The sequence below is a fragment of the Leptonychotes weddellii genome, chromosome 10 (genome assembly GCF_054177405.1).
Source record: "Leptonychotes weddellii isolate Sample4059 chromosome 10, ASM5417740v2, whole genome shotgun sequence".
Lineage (NCBI taxonomy): Eukaryota > Metazoa > Chordata > Mammalia > Carnivora > Phocidae > Leptonychotes > Leptonychotes weddellii.
The window spans coordinates 82,125,123-82,141,588 of NC_138378.1; positions in this window are offsets into that span (position 1 = coordinate 82,125,123).

The window sequence follows — 16,466 nt, forward strand, 5'->3', positions numbered from 1 at the left end:
TGAGAGCTTTGTTTCTAGTAGGAATCCCTCCCTCCACTATCCCTGCCCCTCATAAAAATTCTCCTTGAAGTATCCATTATAACAGATCTACCCTGTGCTGCTCTAATATGTTGAACTGTAACCTGAGGAATGTCCTCTCTCTAATTCTAGAAATTATTAGATAATATATTTCCAGAAAAGTTCTTCCTTGGATGATACATGTAAATTTCCTATTTTCCATGTCTTCTTGAAGGCTGTCTGGGAAGCTCTACAATGCTGAAGCATGGCTTTTGCCTCCTTAACCTCTTTCAACCCTACTAAACCTACCACAAAAAAACACAAAATTTGTGATTTTTCTTTGTTTCATTTTGTCTAACTATGGAATTGCAGCTGCAAAAGAGATTATCTATCTATCCACCTATATCAATACTCATCTGTGTTCCTCAGCCTTTTCTATTTAGACATTTTAGGATTGCCGCTTTTGAAAGGGTAACAAATTCTATACTTCCCAGAATGGCTGATTGTGAGCCAGGGCTCAATTTCATTTCTGACAATTGGAGAAATGACCATAGCATTCACACAGCAAATGGAGGGAGGGAACTAATTTCCACAAAAAGAAAAGTGAGGAATAAAATTAAACCCCTGGACTCACTAGGGCCAGGTCAAAGATTCATAAGCCACCAGCTTGCAGGTTAATGCCAGCTTCTCTCCCCTCCCCTGGGAAGGCTTCAGAGGTTGGCTGCTACAGCAGTAGATAGAAAGAGAGCATTCCCAAGATGCTTGGCCCCCCAAAAGATAGCAGTTGGGAGTGCAGGAGTTGGAATTAATAACATATCAGATCCATTCATGTTATGTCCACATGGAGTAAACCCATATCCAAAAGACAGTACAGTTTGCCCTTGAACAACATGGTTTTGAACTGCACAGGTCTGCTTCCATGCATTTTTTTTTTCAGTGAATACAGTACAATACTGTAAATTTATTTTCTCTTCCTTATGATTTGCTTAATAACGTTTCTTTTAAAGCTTTATTATAAGGATACAGTATATAATACATATAACATACAAAATATGTGTTAATTAACTGTTTATCATTAAACTTCTTATCAACAGTAGGCTATTAGTAGTTAAGTTTTGGGGAGTCAAAAGTTATACATGGATTTCTGACTGAAGGAGAGGTTGGTGCCCCAACACTGGTGTTGCTCAAGGGTCAGCTGTATTTCTTTTCTCTTTTTTTAAGATTTTATTTATTTATTTGAGAGAGAGAGAGAGAGCACAAGCAGGGGGAGGGGCAGAGGGACAAGGAAAGGGACAAGCAGACTCTCCACTGAGCGGGAGCTCCACCCAGGGCTTGATCCCAGGACCCTGAGATCATGACCTGAGCTGAAGTGAGACGCTTAACTGACCGAGCCACTCAGGTGCCCCAAAGGACTAACTGTATTTCATTTGAATTTTAACAAAAGAATATTTACAAAATGCGTATTTTACTACATCTTTTAACATATATCAGGTACTTCAAAACATCTAAAAACATTAAATATACATTTTTTAAATACTTACAATCGTCAACTATATATACAGTAGTGAGGGAAAAAATATACACACAAAACAATAACTACAATATGAAAATGCCTTCTAAATATGAGCAGTCTGGCATAGAACCCTTTTTCTCTTACCACCTCCTGCTTCATCTACTAACATCACGTCTAGAAGAGGTCTAACAATTCCATTTCCAAGAGTCATCTCCAGAGGCATTTCTTTCCTATGATTTTTTTAAACAAAAGGGCACTTACAAGATACGTGATTTTCTTTTTTTTAACTTTTTATTTAAATTCAATTTAGTTAACATATAGTGTATTATTAGTTTATTAGTTTCAGGGATAGAATTTAGTGATTCATCAGTTGCATATAACACCCAGTGCTCATTACATCAAGTGCCCTTATTAATGCCTATCACACAATTACCCCACACCCCCACACACCTCTCCTCCAGCAACCCTCAGTTTGTTTCCTAGAGTTGAGAGTCTCTTATGCTTTTCCTCCCTGTTTTTATCTTATTTTATTTTTCTTTCCCTTCCCCTATGTTCATCTGTTTTGTTTCTTAAATTCCACTTATGAGTGAAATCATATATTTGTCTTTCTCTGACTGATTATTTCACTTAGCATAATACCCTCTAGTTCCATATGTGCTATTGCAAATGGCAAGATTTCATTCTTTTTGATGGGTGAGTAATATTCTATTGTTTGTGCGTGAATGTGTGTGTGTGTACCACACCTTCTTTATCCATTCATCTGTTAATGAACATCTAGGCTCTTTCCATGTCTTGGCTATTGTGGACTTTGCTGCTATAAACATTAGGATGCATGAGCCCCTTTGAATCATTATGTTGGTATCCTTCGGATAAATGCCTAGGAGTGCAGTTGCTGGGGCGTAGGGTAGCTCTATTTTTAACTTTTTGCAGAACCACCATACTATTTTCCAGAGTGGCTGCACCACTTTGCATTCCTACCAAAAGTGTAAAGGGGTTCAACATTCTCCGCATCCTCACCAACATGTTATTTCCTGACTTGTTAATTTTAGCCATTCTGCCTGGTGTGAGGTGGTATCTCTTTGTGGTTTTGATTTGTATTTCCCTGATGCCAAGTGATGTTGACCATTTTTACATGTGTCTGTTATCCATTTATATGGCTTCTTTGGAGAAAGTGTGTCCATGTCTTCGGCCCATTTCTTAACTGGGTTTTTTGCTCTTTAGTTGTTGAGTTTGGTAAGTTCTTCATAGATTTTGGATGCTAGCTCTTTATCTGAAATGTCATTTGTGAATATCTTCTTCCATTCAGTAGGTTGCCTTTTAGTTTTGTTGATTGTTTCCTTTGCTGTACAAAAGCTTTTTTATCCCAATGAAGTCCCAATAGTTCATTTTTGCCCTTGCTTCCCTTGCCTTTGGCAATGTTTCTAGGAAGAAGTTGCTGCGGCTGAGGTCAAAGAGGTCGAGGATGTTGCTGTCTGTGTTCTCCTCAAGGATTTTGATGGATTCCTATCTCACATTTAGGTCTTTGATCCATTCTGAGTCTATTTTTATGTGTGGTATGAGGAAATGGTCCAGTTTCATTCTTCTTCATGTGGCTGTCCAGTTTTCCCAGCACCTTTTGTTGAAGAGACTTTTTTACATTAAATATTCTTTCCTGCTTTGTCAAAGATTAGTTGACCATGGAGTTGAGGGTCCATTTCTGGGTTCTCTATTCTGGTGATATATGTGTCTGTTTTTGTGCCAGTACCATACTGTCTTGATGATGACCGCTTTGTAATAGAGCTTGAAGTCTGGAATTATGATGCCTCCACCTTTGGTTTTCTTTTTCAACATACTTTGGCTATTCAGGGTCTTTTGTGGTTCTATGTAAGTATTAGGATTGTTTGTTCCAGCTCTTTGAAAAATGCTGATGCTATTTTGATAGGGATTGCTTTGAATGTATAGATTGCTCTAGGTAGCATGGACATTTTAACAATATTTGTTCTTCCAGTCCATTAGCATGAAATGCTTTTCCATTTCTTTGTGTCTTCCTCAATTTCTTTCATAAGTTTTCTGTAGTTTTCAGAGTACAGATCTTTTACCTCTCTGGTTAGGTTTATTCCTAGGTATCTTATGGTTCTTAGTGCAATTGTAAATGGAAACAATTCCATGAGTTCTCTTTCTGCTGCTTCATTGTTAGTGTATAGAAATTCAACAGATTTCTGTGCATTGATTTTATATCCTACAACTTTGCTGAATTCCTGTATCAGTTCTAGCAATTTCAAGGACATGTGATTTTCTAATTCTACTTATCGTATGTCCCTAATCATTTTACACACAGAATGTCTAGATGTGGCAAAGTAAGTTTTCTTTTAAGATGTTGGGAAGAAAGTTGAGAAAATTCTTTTTTTATTTTGGATTATTTATGAAACCTTGTATAAATAGCCAGTAAATCTTCCCAAAGGTGATGGGTCATTTTCTATTCTAAAGTCAAGGTCTGGTGTAATGGGCCCTAGGGCTGCTGCTCTCAGGTCACAGAGAGGACCAAACAACCTCAGAGTACACAAGCCCCTAGTCCTCCAGGAAGGAACATGGTTGGCCTGGGCAGGCCCAGAGTCAGTAGTCAGCCCTTGCCATGGGAGGTTCCCAGGGATGTGGATGTGGGCTTTGCTCTGCCGCCCACCTGCTTCCTGCGGGAGGGAAGTCCTTTTTTTTTTTTTAGTTTTCCAAATAGCTCTTAGCTAAATGCAGAAATAACTATTACAATAACTGGTTGTTTACAATTTAAATTTTATGATAATATCAAATATCAAAATACATGGAATATCAAAGTGAGATATGAATATCAAGATTAGATCTTAAAGCTCTTAGAATGGAGAAACTGAAAGTCTGATTATACCAATTACTTTTTTTTCCTGATAACACCAATTATTGACAAGGATGAGAGAGAGGGAGAATTTTAATACTCTATTGTGGAAAGTGCAAACTACAGCAATCACTTTGGAAAGCTAATATGTAAACCTCTATTAAAGTTAAAAATATATATGCTTTATGATCAGAAATTCCACTTTGATATTTGTTCCTTATATGAATCCTTTACACAATGAATAAAAAGCTACGTACAAAGATGCTCATTGCAGCAATCTCTGCTAAACCAATAAATTAGAAATAATCTCAAAACCTACGAATATTTGAATGCATAAATTACAGTATATTCATACAATGAAGTGCTATAAAGAATGCAATTATTGAATTAAATATATATGTATAAACTGGATTATACTCAAAAATCTGATGTTAAATGGTTGCAACAAATTGCAAAGTGCTGTTTTAATATAAATTTTAGTAACATAAATCAATATTAATTTGTATCTTAGCCTATGCTGGCTAAAGTGTAGGGATATTATGGGCAATGAGGGATCACAAATACATTGAAACATCAGGATAGCAATGACTTCACTGGACATAAAGGAGATTCAGAAAGAATCCAGAGAAACATGTCTATTTGTAATGTTTATTTCTTTAAAAATATCTGTAGTGAATATGGAAAAATAGTTTGTATTTTTTAATCTGAGTGATATTTGCTTGGTGTACATTATTCTACATGTAACTCTTTTGTATCTTTGAAGTATTCCAATAACGAGAAAAGACTTACTTGTGTAGTATGGGCAGCCTCTGTAGAAGAGTGACTTGTGGGCTTCCTACAGACGTGTTCCAATATGTCTTCTTCTGAGGATGACTTTACTTTCTGGCTTTATCTTCCCTATTAGGAGTCCTAGACATCTTAAGACAGATTCTTCAGTTTCTTCAGAATCAATTGTCCTATTTTAGCCTTAGGGTAAATAATATCTGCCTAAAATCAGAAATGCTAAGTCCCAATATGAAATTGACTTAAAAACCAATGAAAAGTGTCCAATATGAAATTTAGGTTCTGGCCTATGTTTAATACTTATTTTTATCCATACCTCATTCCAGGTTGTTTGGATTTTAGGGTCTCTGAGAAGTCTATGGGGGAGTTGTATATGTTCTTAGCAATTTCCTGATTCCCTCAAGGCCTCAACTTTTAATTAATGAAAATATAGAGTAATATAATAGCAAAATCCATATCCCAACTACAGAGTCTAAGAACAAATCTACAAAAATTCAATGTCCTTAAAACAGAAGAAACTTAAAAAGTTAAGACTGAAATTTCAGATATTGTGAAAGATTCATGACTCAGTGTTCATCAGAATTTTCATCTGTACTGTGTTGGTTATCATCTCTTCCTGCAAACAATTCTAGCTTAAAAATTTTTTTTAGAAATTATCTGAAACCGGGGCGCCTGGGTGGCTCAGTCGTTAAGCATCTGCCTTCGGCTCAGGTCATGATCCCAGGGTCCTGGGATTGAGCCCCGCATTAGGCTCCCTGCTCCGCGGGAAGCCTGCTTCTCCCTCTCCCACTCCCCCTGCTTGTGTTCCCTCTCTCGCTGTGTCTCTCTCTGTCAAATAAATAAAATCTTTAAAAAAAAAAAAAGAAATCATCTGAAACCATGGCAAAGTAAGACATCACATAGAAGAAAATGATATCATAAAATACTACATTTTAGAAATTTAAAACCCAATAATCAAACTCCTATGTTACAGATGAAGACATTATATTTCAGAGAAATCAAGTCATGTTCTCAGGATGGCCCAGGTAGATAGTTGTGGAACTGAGATTACGACATCTGTTAGGTCTCCAGGATCTCCTGGTTGCCAGCTTGCAAATAGAAAACTGGCCCAAGTAGTTTATTTGCTGTTTGAACATGTAGATTAACATTTACCTTCAGGTATGTGTAATCTCTTCTCCACTTAAAACTGCAAGTGCAATTATCAAGGACATGAAATTCAGAGAAGTAAAGTTACATGCTGATCTCATTCCATACTTAACCACAGACAGAAACCTGTCAGCACTAATAGCAAGTGATAGAAATTCCTGAAATTAAAAGGGAGTACAGGAAGCCTTTTATGTTTAGAACACACATTACTCAAGAATTGGCTGCATCCCATCCCAAAGTGGATTGACATTGTAGCTCCTCATTAATTGATTTCCCAGAATATTTTGTAGGAGATGTGTTACTAACCCCTATAAATGCCCCTAATGTTTTCCATGCATGTCAGTTAGGAACTAAAAGCAAGTGCTTTGGGTCATTTAGAATACTCTGGGGGCTCATAACTCCTCTGACTGAAAAATTATAGTCTACATAAGTGTATGAACAGCTTTTGAAACCAACATAACAAAAGAGAACTGTTATAAAATCAACAAGTGCAACTTTTATACCACCACTTACAATATCTTAAAGCCCCAGACTGTAGTATGAATTATGGGGGAGCCAGATGATATAACTTGTATAGTAAAAAAAAAAAAACAAATATGACTGACACTTCTTTTGGCCTTGGGGCTTTTTGAATATTTTGTTGTTGTTATTTTTGTTTTATTTTTCATTTGAATAAAACCTAGGGAAAGGCATGCAACTCACAAATATCTAGGAAATGGTTACATGTAAGATTACCATGTAACAAGGTCCGGTTTTCTAAATCACTGTCTTTTACTGGTTTTTGGCCCACCTACCCATCCAGGTTCAGCTCAAGAGACATCTTGAATCTTTCTCAGACACTACCCAACTATAATTTCTCACTTCTTAGAATAAATGTGACATACATAGGGAATACCACAAACCGGCATTTGAGCAAAGCCTTCTTTAGTTAATTTCTTTTTTCAGTTGCATAAGCTCTTGCTTACCTTGGAGAAAGTATGAGAAATAGTATAGTACAGTACTTAAGAACATGAGTGCTTGGATTTAAATCCTAGGTATCTGATTACTGGCTGAGTAATTTTGGGAAAGGTACTGAAATTCTCTTTATCTACATTTCACTAAAGGTAATATGGAAAGAACAAAAATAAGTATTTCAAAAAATTGTTTCAGTGCTTACATCAGTGGATCTCAGGAAGGAATTTTGTTCCCCAGGAGACTTTGACAAATGTCTAGAGATATTTTTGGTTGTTACATCTGAGGATAATGGGGTTGCTACTGCCATCTGTTGGCTGGAGTGTAAGGACTGCTGAGCATTCTGCATGCACAGGACAAGCCCCCTCACTCCCCCTCCCCAACCCAGACAACAAATAATTATTTGGCCCAAAATGTCAACAATGCAGAGAACGAGAAACCCTGGCTTAAATGAATTAATTCATATAAAATACTTAAAGCAGTGATTGGCACATAGTAAGGTCTCAATAAAGAATTAACAGATATTATTAGGATTATCTATTGCTCAGACCACTAAAAGGTTAACTAAAACATCTCTTCCCTAGATTCCCCTCTTCTTTGGTATAATTTATGCATCTCATTCCATTTTCTATCATTGGAAATCCCCCTTCTCTGTAAACATTTGGTTTTCATTTTATCCTTCCTTAGAATTAAATATCTTCTTACTAAAAATGAAAACAAAACAAAACTCTGTGAAACTCTCAATTTTGAAAAGGCTCAAACTTAAAACATTAGAGACCAATGAAAGATATCACAAAGCCCCTTTTAAAGAAAAAACAGTCATCTCCATTATTAAACTGGGTGATTGAGGCCTGATATGTCACAGCTTTCAAAACTGGAAACTCCATGTTTTCATGAGGAATAGGAGAGGAATATTGAGAGAGATTCGAAAATCATATTTAAATGTCTCTCCATGTGTTGAATCAACAGTTTTGCATGTAGGCTATGAGCCCTTATAAATCTGAGGTATTTCTGTAATTTGGACACTGATAAAAGCAAAAATATAGAGTACTAAGTCCTTTGCATATATTTCACATCATTGATCTCCATAAACATATTCAAAATATCAAGTGTCATAGGAATAACATGTCAGCAAATAACAGAATACAGTACAGTAATTATTACAGGCAACTGGCTGCAAGGCTGCACAAATGGAGAAATAATTTTCCTCAGGAAACATATCATGGAATATTCCAGGAATTATTCTAACGTTGATATGACTTCAATTAATCCTACAAACATTTTCCATATAAAAACTGGGTGCCTGCTTATATCACTTAGCAGCTTTAAAAATAAATAAATAAATAAAGCATCCTCATCCACTTCCAAGAGAACACTGAACTATTTTTTATCACCAGATAAGACAGAATAAAAGGAATTAAGAATTCGAGTTGCGTTTTGAGAGAATTAGGAATTGACTTTCTGAATATGATTGATGAAACACACTTAAATCATTAATTACATCATCACCCATTGGCAAAACAATCACCTAATGACTTAATGGGTGATTAAAATTTTGAAATAATCAATGTGGGACCAGAGCCTAGAATCAATCCATTTAATAATGGATCTTAATTTATTTCAAAAGTAAAACACAAACAAGTACTTACTCACATTTTTCATCAAATCAGAAACAAGAAATCAAAGTTCATAGGTCTGTGGTATATATAGACATTGATTTCTACCAAATTGGATGTTGGAAGTAGCAGTACACATAAAGCAAACCTCTTAAAGTTGATTGTCCACATAGTGAACATCAGTGATTCAACATTAAAAACTTCTCACATCATAATTGCAAGTAATTTCTTCCCTTCTCTCCTCCTTGCCTCTCCTTCTCCTCCTTATTCCTTCCCTTACTTTACCTCACATCCTTTCCTCTTTCTCCTCTCCCATCCTTTTCTGAAATTGGACACAATATTCTCCTGTTTTTTTTCTATCTCATTTGCTTTTCTTTCTAGATTTCTCTTGCTCTCCTTCTACTCAATAGATGCCCAAACTTCATCCTCAGACATCCTCTCCCTTGGTGATCTCATTAAGCCCTAAGGCTTTAAATTCCATCTGCACCGTCTGTATTTCCAAACTTATATCACCAGCTCTGACCTCTCTCTTAACCTTCCTCTTGACCTCCAGAGCCATCTATCCAACTGCCTATTTGGCTTCTCCACTTGGCATATATACTATGCATCTCAAATTTCACATATAGAACTCAAAAAACAAAAAACAAAAAAACCCAGAAATCTTGCCTTTGCTCAAATATATGTCTTTGTCTTTCTTCTGTTGTTCCCCATTTCAAAAAATGGTATCACCTTTGAATCAGTTGCTCAGACTAAAATCCTTAATTCCACTATTGCTCTTATCCTATATATGCAATGAATTGGCTGGAGCTGTCAGCTTTATCTTGAAAGTAACTGCGCTTCCTCACCCCCACTGTTACCACCTATTCCAAGCAAGTATCATTGCTCACCCAGACAAATACGATAGCTTTCAAACTGGTTTTCCAGCTTTGGTTATTTGTCACAGAGATTTACTTAAAACATTAAACTGATAATATTAACCTATGATTTTATATCCTGCTACTGTAATGATTACTGTAGTTACTCTGACCTTCTTGCTATTCTTACCACTCTGTAAGCTCACTCTCACCTACAGGCTTTTGCATCAGCTGCTTCCTTGATCTGAAATGCTTGTGCCCTAGGTTTTCCCATAATTGACTTTTCTTCATTCAGGACTCCATTTAAATGTCACCTGTTACAAGAAGTCTTCCCTTCATCTAAAAGCCTTCAAGTCTATTATACTCTATTTCTTTACTTTACCTTATGTTTTTCCAAGTATTTATGTATTGAAAAGTGCTATCCAACATTTCATAAATAAATAATACTTGTATGCATAAATTATAGATGTGTACTTACAAACATATGTGTATTTAAACAAATACATGCAGACACACATACAAATATACCATACATAAATAAACACAAGCAGATAAATCTGTATATATACAGATTTATGCGTAGGCACGCAAGTGCGCGCACACACACAAACACACACAATGTATATGTGTTTGTTTCTTTTTCCCTACTAGATGGTATGTTTTGTGAGAATAGAAACATTGCCTGTCCTGGCCAAGTTTTTATCTCCAGGGTTTACTAAAATCCTGGTTCATAGTAGATAGTCAATAAATATTAATTATTATTAATATAATAATCATGAGACATATGTCAGAACACAGAAAAAATTAAAACTATGTTTAATAAAGGAATAATTAACAGCAAAAATCATGATGGATAGTTGTAACACACAAATGCATGCACACAATTTTAAATGTAATATGGTTCTTTCATATAATGGAGTGCAAATAAGACATCTTTTCATCTGTATATTTTTATGATGGTAAAATACACATAATATACAATTTACCATTAGTAACATATTTTTAATCTTTAAAATTGATTTCAATAACTAAAAGCATGAGAATTAAAATGACATTTTAGTACAGCAGTGGGAAATATTAGAATATTTATTATGTACTAGGCACTAATACATTCAATTATAGTCTGCCAAAAATACATTTTGTTTTTTAATGTGTTTGAAATTTTATAAGATTTTTTTGTAAACTAAGAAACAAATTAAACTTCACTTAATTTTTAAAATTTGATGTATGCTATATTGTGACCACAATAAAACTAATTATAACAAAGAATAATAAAATTCCAAATGCAATCCACAAAAATCACAGTAAAAACATTTGGAAGTTAAATAAAAACAACCTTTTAAATACATTGTTGATATTAGCAGAACTTCTTCCATTACAGATTACTTAGAAAATAGCAAAACTGAAAAGAAAATCAAAATATATTTAATGCAAAATTCAAGTATTTTAATTATGAAATGAAAGAATTGCAATACATGGAATCAAGTTTTTAACCAATTAAAAACAGAATAATGAAATGAACATAATAAATGTGGGAGAAAGGAAATAATAAAGGCAAACAGAAAATAATTACAAACCAAGAAAAAGAATAAAATTGACAATTTCAAGAGCTGTGTTTTTTTCAAAAGGCAATCTAATAGAAAATAGCCACACATCTCCAAGGACAAGCTTCACTTCTAGACCTGATGTTTTCAGATATTCTAAGCTCCTCAATATATTGGAGAAAGGATTTATTAAATTGATTTGAAAAAAAGTCACAGGGGAGAGCAATGTGTTTTGCCTCCTAGCCCACCACTACCACTTCGGAATGCTTTTCCTTGATGGAGAAATAAAGTCTCTGCATGCCTCCAACTACCTGCAAGGTCACTCTGCCCTTGAGGAGAGTGATCCAAGAAAAGCAAGAGAGATTTCTAAGTCTTTTGTTGCCACATAACAAATTTTGAAAGTTATTTTGGAGTTATAGTGCAAAATGGACTAATGGGATCTAACCACCCCAGCTTTCCTTTGATTCACATTAGCATACTTTATCCTTTTCCATTATTTTATTTTTAATCTATTTGTATCTTTAAACTTAAAGCACATTTCTTGTAAGCAGAAAAGGTTATCTCTTGCTACTTAGTCAGACAATCTCTGCATTTTAAGTGGCATGTTTAGACTGGGAGTCAGAAACCTCTTGCCCCTGGGGCAAACCTGACCTGTGGACCAGATCCAGCCAGCATACATGCAGTTACACAGCACTTACAGCTGCGTTTGTGTTGTAATAGCAGAGTTCAGCTTTTAATACATGGCTTAAAGAGCCTAAAATAATTCCTATCTGGCCTTTTACAGAAAAGATTTGTTGAACCCTGGTTTACATTTATTATGATTCTTAAGATAAGTCTATAAGTCTTTTTGTTTTCTATATGGCCCACTGTCTTTTACCCTTTTCTGGATTAATTGAGTATTTTTATTATTCCAAATTATCTTGGCTTATTAGCTAAAGCCCTGATTATTATTTTAATAGTGTCTATGGTTTATTGCGTATATTCATCACAATATAAATTAAAGTGATATTACATTTCATTTATACTGTATAACTCTTGCAGTAGTGTCCTTTCATTTGTCATCTGCAAGCCACAACTAACATCATACTCAGTGGTGAATGGTTGAAAGCTTTTCCTCTAAGATCAGGAGTAAGGCAAGGATGCCCGCTTTTGCCACTCTCTTCAATATAGTACCTGGAAGTCTAACCATAGCAATTAGGCAAGAAAAAGAAATACAAAGCATACAAAATGGAAAGGAGGAAGTAAAATTGCCTCTGTTTACACAAGACATGATCTTTTATAGAGAGAAAATCCTAAAGATTTAATCAAACAACTGTTAGAACTAAAAAATGATAAGGTTGCATGATACAATTCAACATATAAAACAGCAGTGTTTTTATACACTAACAAAAGAAATAAAGAAAAGAAAACAAAGAAAGAAAATAATTTTATTTACAATAGCATTAAAAAACAATAAAATACTTGAAGATGTAACCAAGGAGATGAAAGATCTGTACACTGAAAACTATAAGGCATTGATAAAAGAAATGAAGAAGACATACATAAATGGAAAGATAGCCCATGTTCTTGGATTCAAAGAATTGATATTGTTAAAATATCATAGTTCCCTAAGCTATGTATAGATTCAGTGCAATGCCGAATAGAATTCTAATGGCATTTTATCACAAAAATAGAAAAAAACAATCCTAAAATTCTTACGGAACCACAAAAATCCCTGAAGAGCCAAAGCAACACTGAGAAAGAAGAACAAAGAAGAACATCATACTTCCTGATTTCAGACTATATTACAAAGCCATAGTAATCAAAGCAGTATGGTATTGGCATTAAAATAGACCAAAGAAACAGGATAGAGAGCCCAGAAGCAAACTCTCACTAATCATGTTTCTGATGGCTTTGCATTTATGTCTGCACATCTGAGGGACCAACAACTCCTTCAGTCTTTTCATACTGGCTTTGGTGGGGAAAGACTTTCCCCTAAAGTTGGCTTGCTGTGAGGGCACTGGCTGGATGGGGTGCAGTGCAGTATTTCTGATTCTGAGGAGGGCACAGCAGCATAATCTCCATGCAGCTCCATCAGTTGAAATCAGTGTTAGCAAAGACCATAGGCATCTTCTGTGGCCATGACTGTGGAGGTCTCTTATATGGCAGTGATAGCTAGGGCTATTGGGGTCCTCAGAGATGAAGGCTGCTAGGGTTCTCTTCCTTTTTTTCACCAATGGGAGGTAGTTCTAGCTGAGGGGATCTCTCTTGGCACCCTGTCTGGCACACACATAGAGCGGCAGTGGAGCCAGGGTTCTGGAATCAGGTACATGTGAAACTACCAGGACCTGGGAGCACTTGCTTCAGCCTAAGACATGGCTGTGTACAGATCTCCTGTATAACCAGGGTCTGGGTTTCTGGGACTCTCCACAGTGACTCGGGTGGGGGGTGGAGAGGTGGGGGGAATGGAATGCAGCAGCAGCATGGGCCCTGGGAAGACAGGTAGCTGTGGTGTCTTGGGGCCAAAGAGCAAGGTGCAGTAGCAGTGTGGGCTGGGGATGGTGAGTCAAAGTCCCAAGTCTAGTATCAGGGTATAGTCACAAAATGGCAGCAGCACAGCTCTGTGATGGCCACATGTAGAGACCTGGGAAAAGGGATGCAGACCAGGGGCAGCTCAGCCCAGGTCATTTTGGGTCAAAGTCATGACCTGCAACCTAGAGGTGGGGCTCAGAACAATAGCAGCTCCAGCCCCAAAGATGCCAAGGCTGTGGCACCCAGATCTCAGGGAGCAGGTCACAGCTGAGGGGCATATCACACTGCAGTGACAGCTTTAGCTACTAGGAGAAGACACGGAGCCAGGGAGAGCTGGAAGCTCTGTCAGCTGGGTTCAGTGTTGGTGAAGACTGCGGGAGTCCTCAGTAGCAAAGGCTGCAAATGTCTTTGACGGTGATGCTTACTGGGTTTCTCCAGCTCTCCTTTTCATTGTGATTGAAATCTCTCTGAGGGCATCCCTCCTAATGGTTGAGCTCCTCTGGACTGGGGGATGGCTTAATATAGGTAAAATGCTTCCTGGGCTTTTCTATGAAGCCACCCTCTGGTTTTTTAGTTCTTCAGCATTTCTCCTGCTTCTTTATTGTAGCGCACATCTTTCCCAGAGCTATATGTCAGTCTTTAGTAGTTTATTTATTGTTTTTGTGGTTTTTGTGGGGGAAACAAGTGTTGGGACCTACTAATCCTCCATATTGTTGATTACCTCCTTCATTTAGGATATCTTATAGTATAGGTCTCTGGCAATCCATCCTCTTGGTATTCTTATATCAGAAATTTTATTTTGCCTTCATTCTTGAAACATATTTCATTGGATATAGGATTTTGATTGACAGGTTATTTCTTTTTCTTTCAACACTTTAAGATATTGTTGCATTCTCCTCTGTCATCTGTAGTAGCTGATGAGAAAGCAGTTCAATGAATCTCATTGTTCTCATATACTTTTTCTTTTGCTGCTTTTACCTTTAGCTTTTTTCTTTGGCTTTTAGTGATTTTCCTATAAAGTGCCTTGGCATGTTTGTTTGGTTTTCATTAATCATATTTTATCATATTAATCATATTTTATATTAATCATGTTTCTATGGCAGTTCAAGCTGATTAATACAGATCTAAAACTTTGTCTTTAATTCAACATTTTTGTTCTCTCTGTTCTTCACATTAGATGATTTCTACTGATCTATTCTCAAGTTCATTAACTCTTTCCTTTATAACTTCTGTTTATATATATGTTAAATATATCCAGTGAATTTATTTCTGATATTATATTTTTCAAATCTAGAACATCTATCTGGCTCTTTTAAAAATTTTTTATTTTCCTGCTGCAAATTCTTATGTTTTTTTTATTTTTAAAAGATTTTATTTATTTATTTGACAAAGAGAGATACAGCGAGAGAGGAAACACAAGCAGGGGGAGTGGGAGAGGAAGAAGCAGGCTTCCCACTGAGCAGGGAGCCCGATGCGGACCTCGATCCCAGGACCCTGAGATCATGACCTGAGCCGAAGGCAGAAGCTTAATGACTAAGCCACCCAGGCGCCCCTGGGAATTCTTATCTTTACATTTGTTTGAGTCATCTCAGAGGTGGTCTCAGTTTGTTACCTTTCCTCTTGAGAGTGTATTCCACTGTCTTTCTTCATATGTCAGATACTGCTGGATTTTATCCTGAGGTTGTGCTATTTTTCTCTGAAGAGATTGTCTCTTTTACTAGTCAATTATTTTGGTTGGATATGAGTTGCAAATTCAACTTTCCTTGGGTGGCACCTACAGTCTCAGCTCAGATCTTCTGTCCCTAGCTAAGGTAGTCTTGTTCTGTGAATGTATGATTTTGAGGACAATCAGAAATGTGGATTGACAGAAATTGTGTATTCTCCTCTCCTATTTATTTTCTGAGATGTCCCCATTATTTCCAGGGATCACAGCTTTCTAGATTTACTTTTCTAGTTCCCCAGGACAGAAATATTGTGAGTTTTTCCCCATCAGCACCCACACTGACTGCACTACATGCCAAAAGCATCAGATCTCAGGCTAAAATCACACGAACTTGAACTTGTTTTCTTCAGCTCCTCTTTCCCAGCTGTGTACTCTCCATCCAGGTCTGTCTGCTTCTGTTCTTTCTCTGGTGACTGTAGGTAGTTACCGTTGTACTATGTCTAGATATTGCAGATACTTACTCTGTCATGACTAGTGGCAGAAATTTTCTTTTATACAGCATTTTATTTCCTAATTTTAATTTTCCAAAATTTTATGTTATATGGAAAAGCAGCTTGTTTATTTATACCATTTAAGTGTATGTGATCTCCATAATTAATAATTATTTTGATTTGTTTTGTTTTTAACTTGTTATTTTACCAAAAAGTTATTCAGGAGAATGTTTTACACTGTTATTGGACATTTTTGTGTGTGATTATTTAAATTTATGTGATTAACTTTGGCTCTATGTCACTATACAGTCACAGATTATAGTCTATAAAATGTATAAAATTCTTCATTTGGAAATTTATTTTCTTTTAATTTGTGGATTAAAACAAATAAGTATTTTGCAAATGTTCCATAGCCACATGAAAAGAGTTTCTTCTCTCTTGTTAGAGTTCAAATTATTAATAGATTAATATCATTAATAAAATGTTCAGATCTTTTTTGCTGTGTCAATAGCCATGTTAAATCTGTTAAAAATTTGGACTATTTTAGTGTTTCTA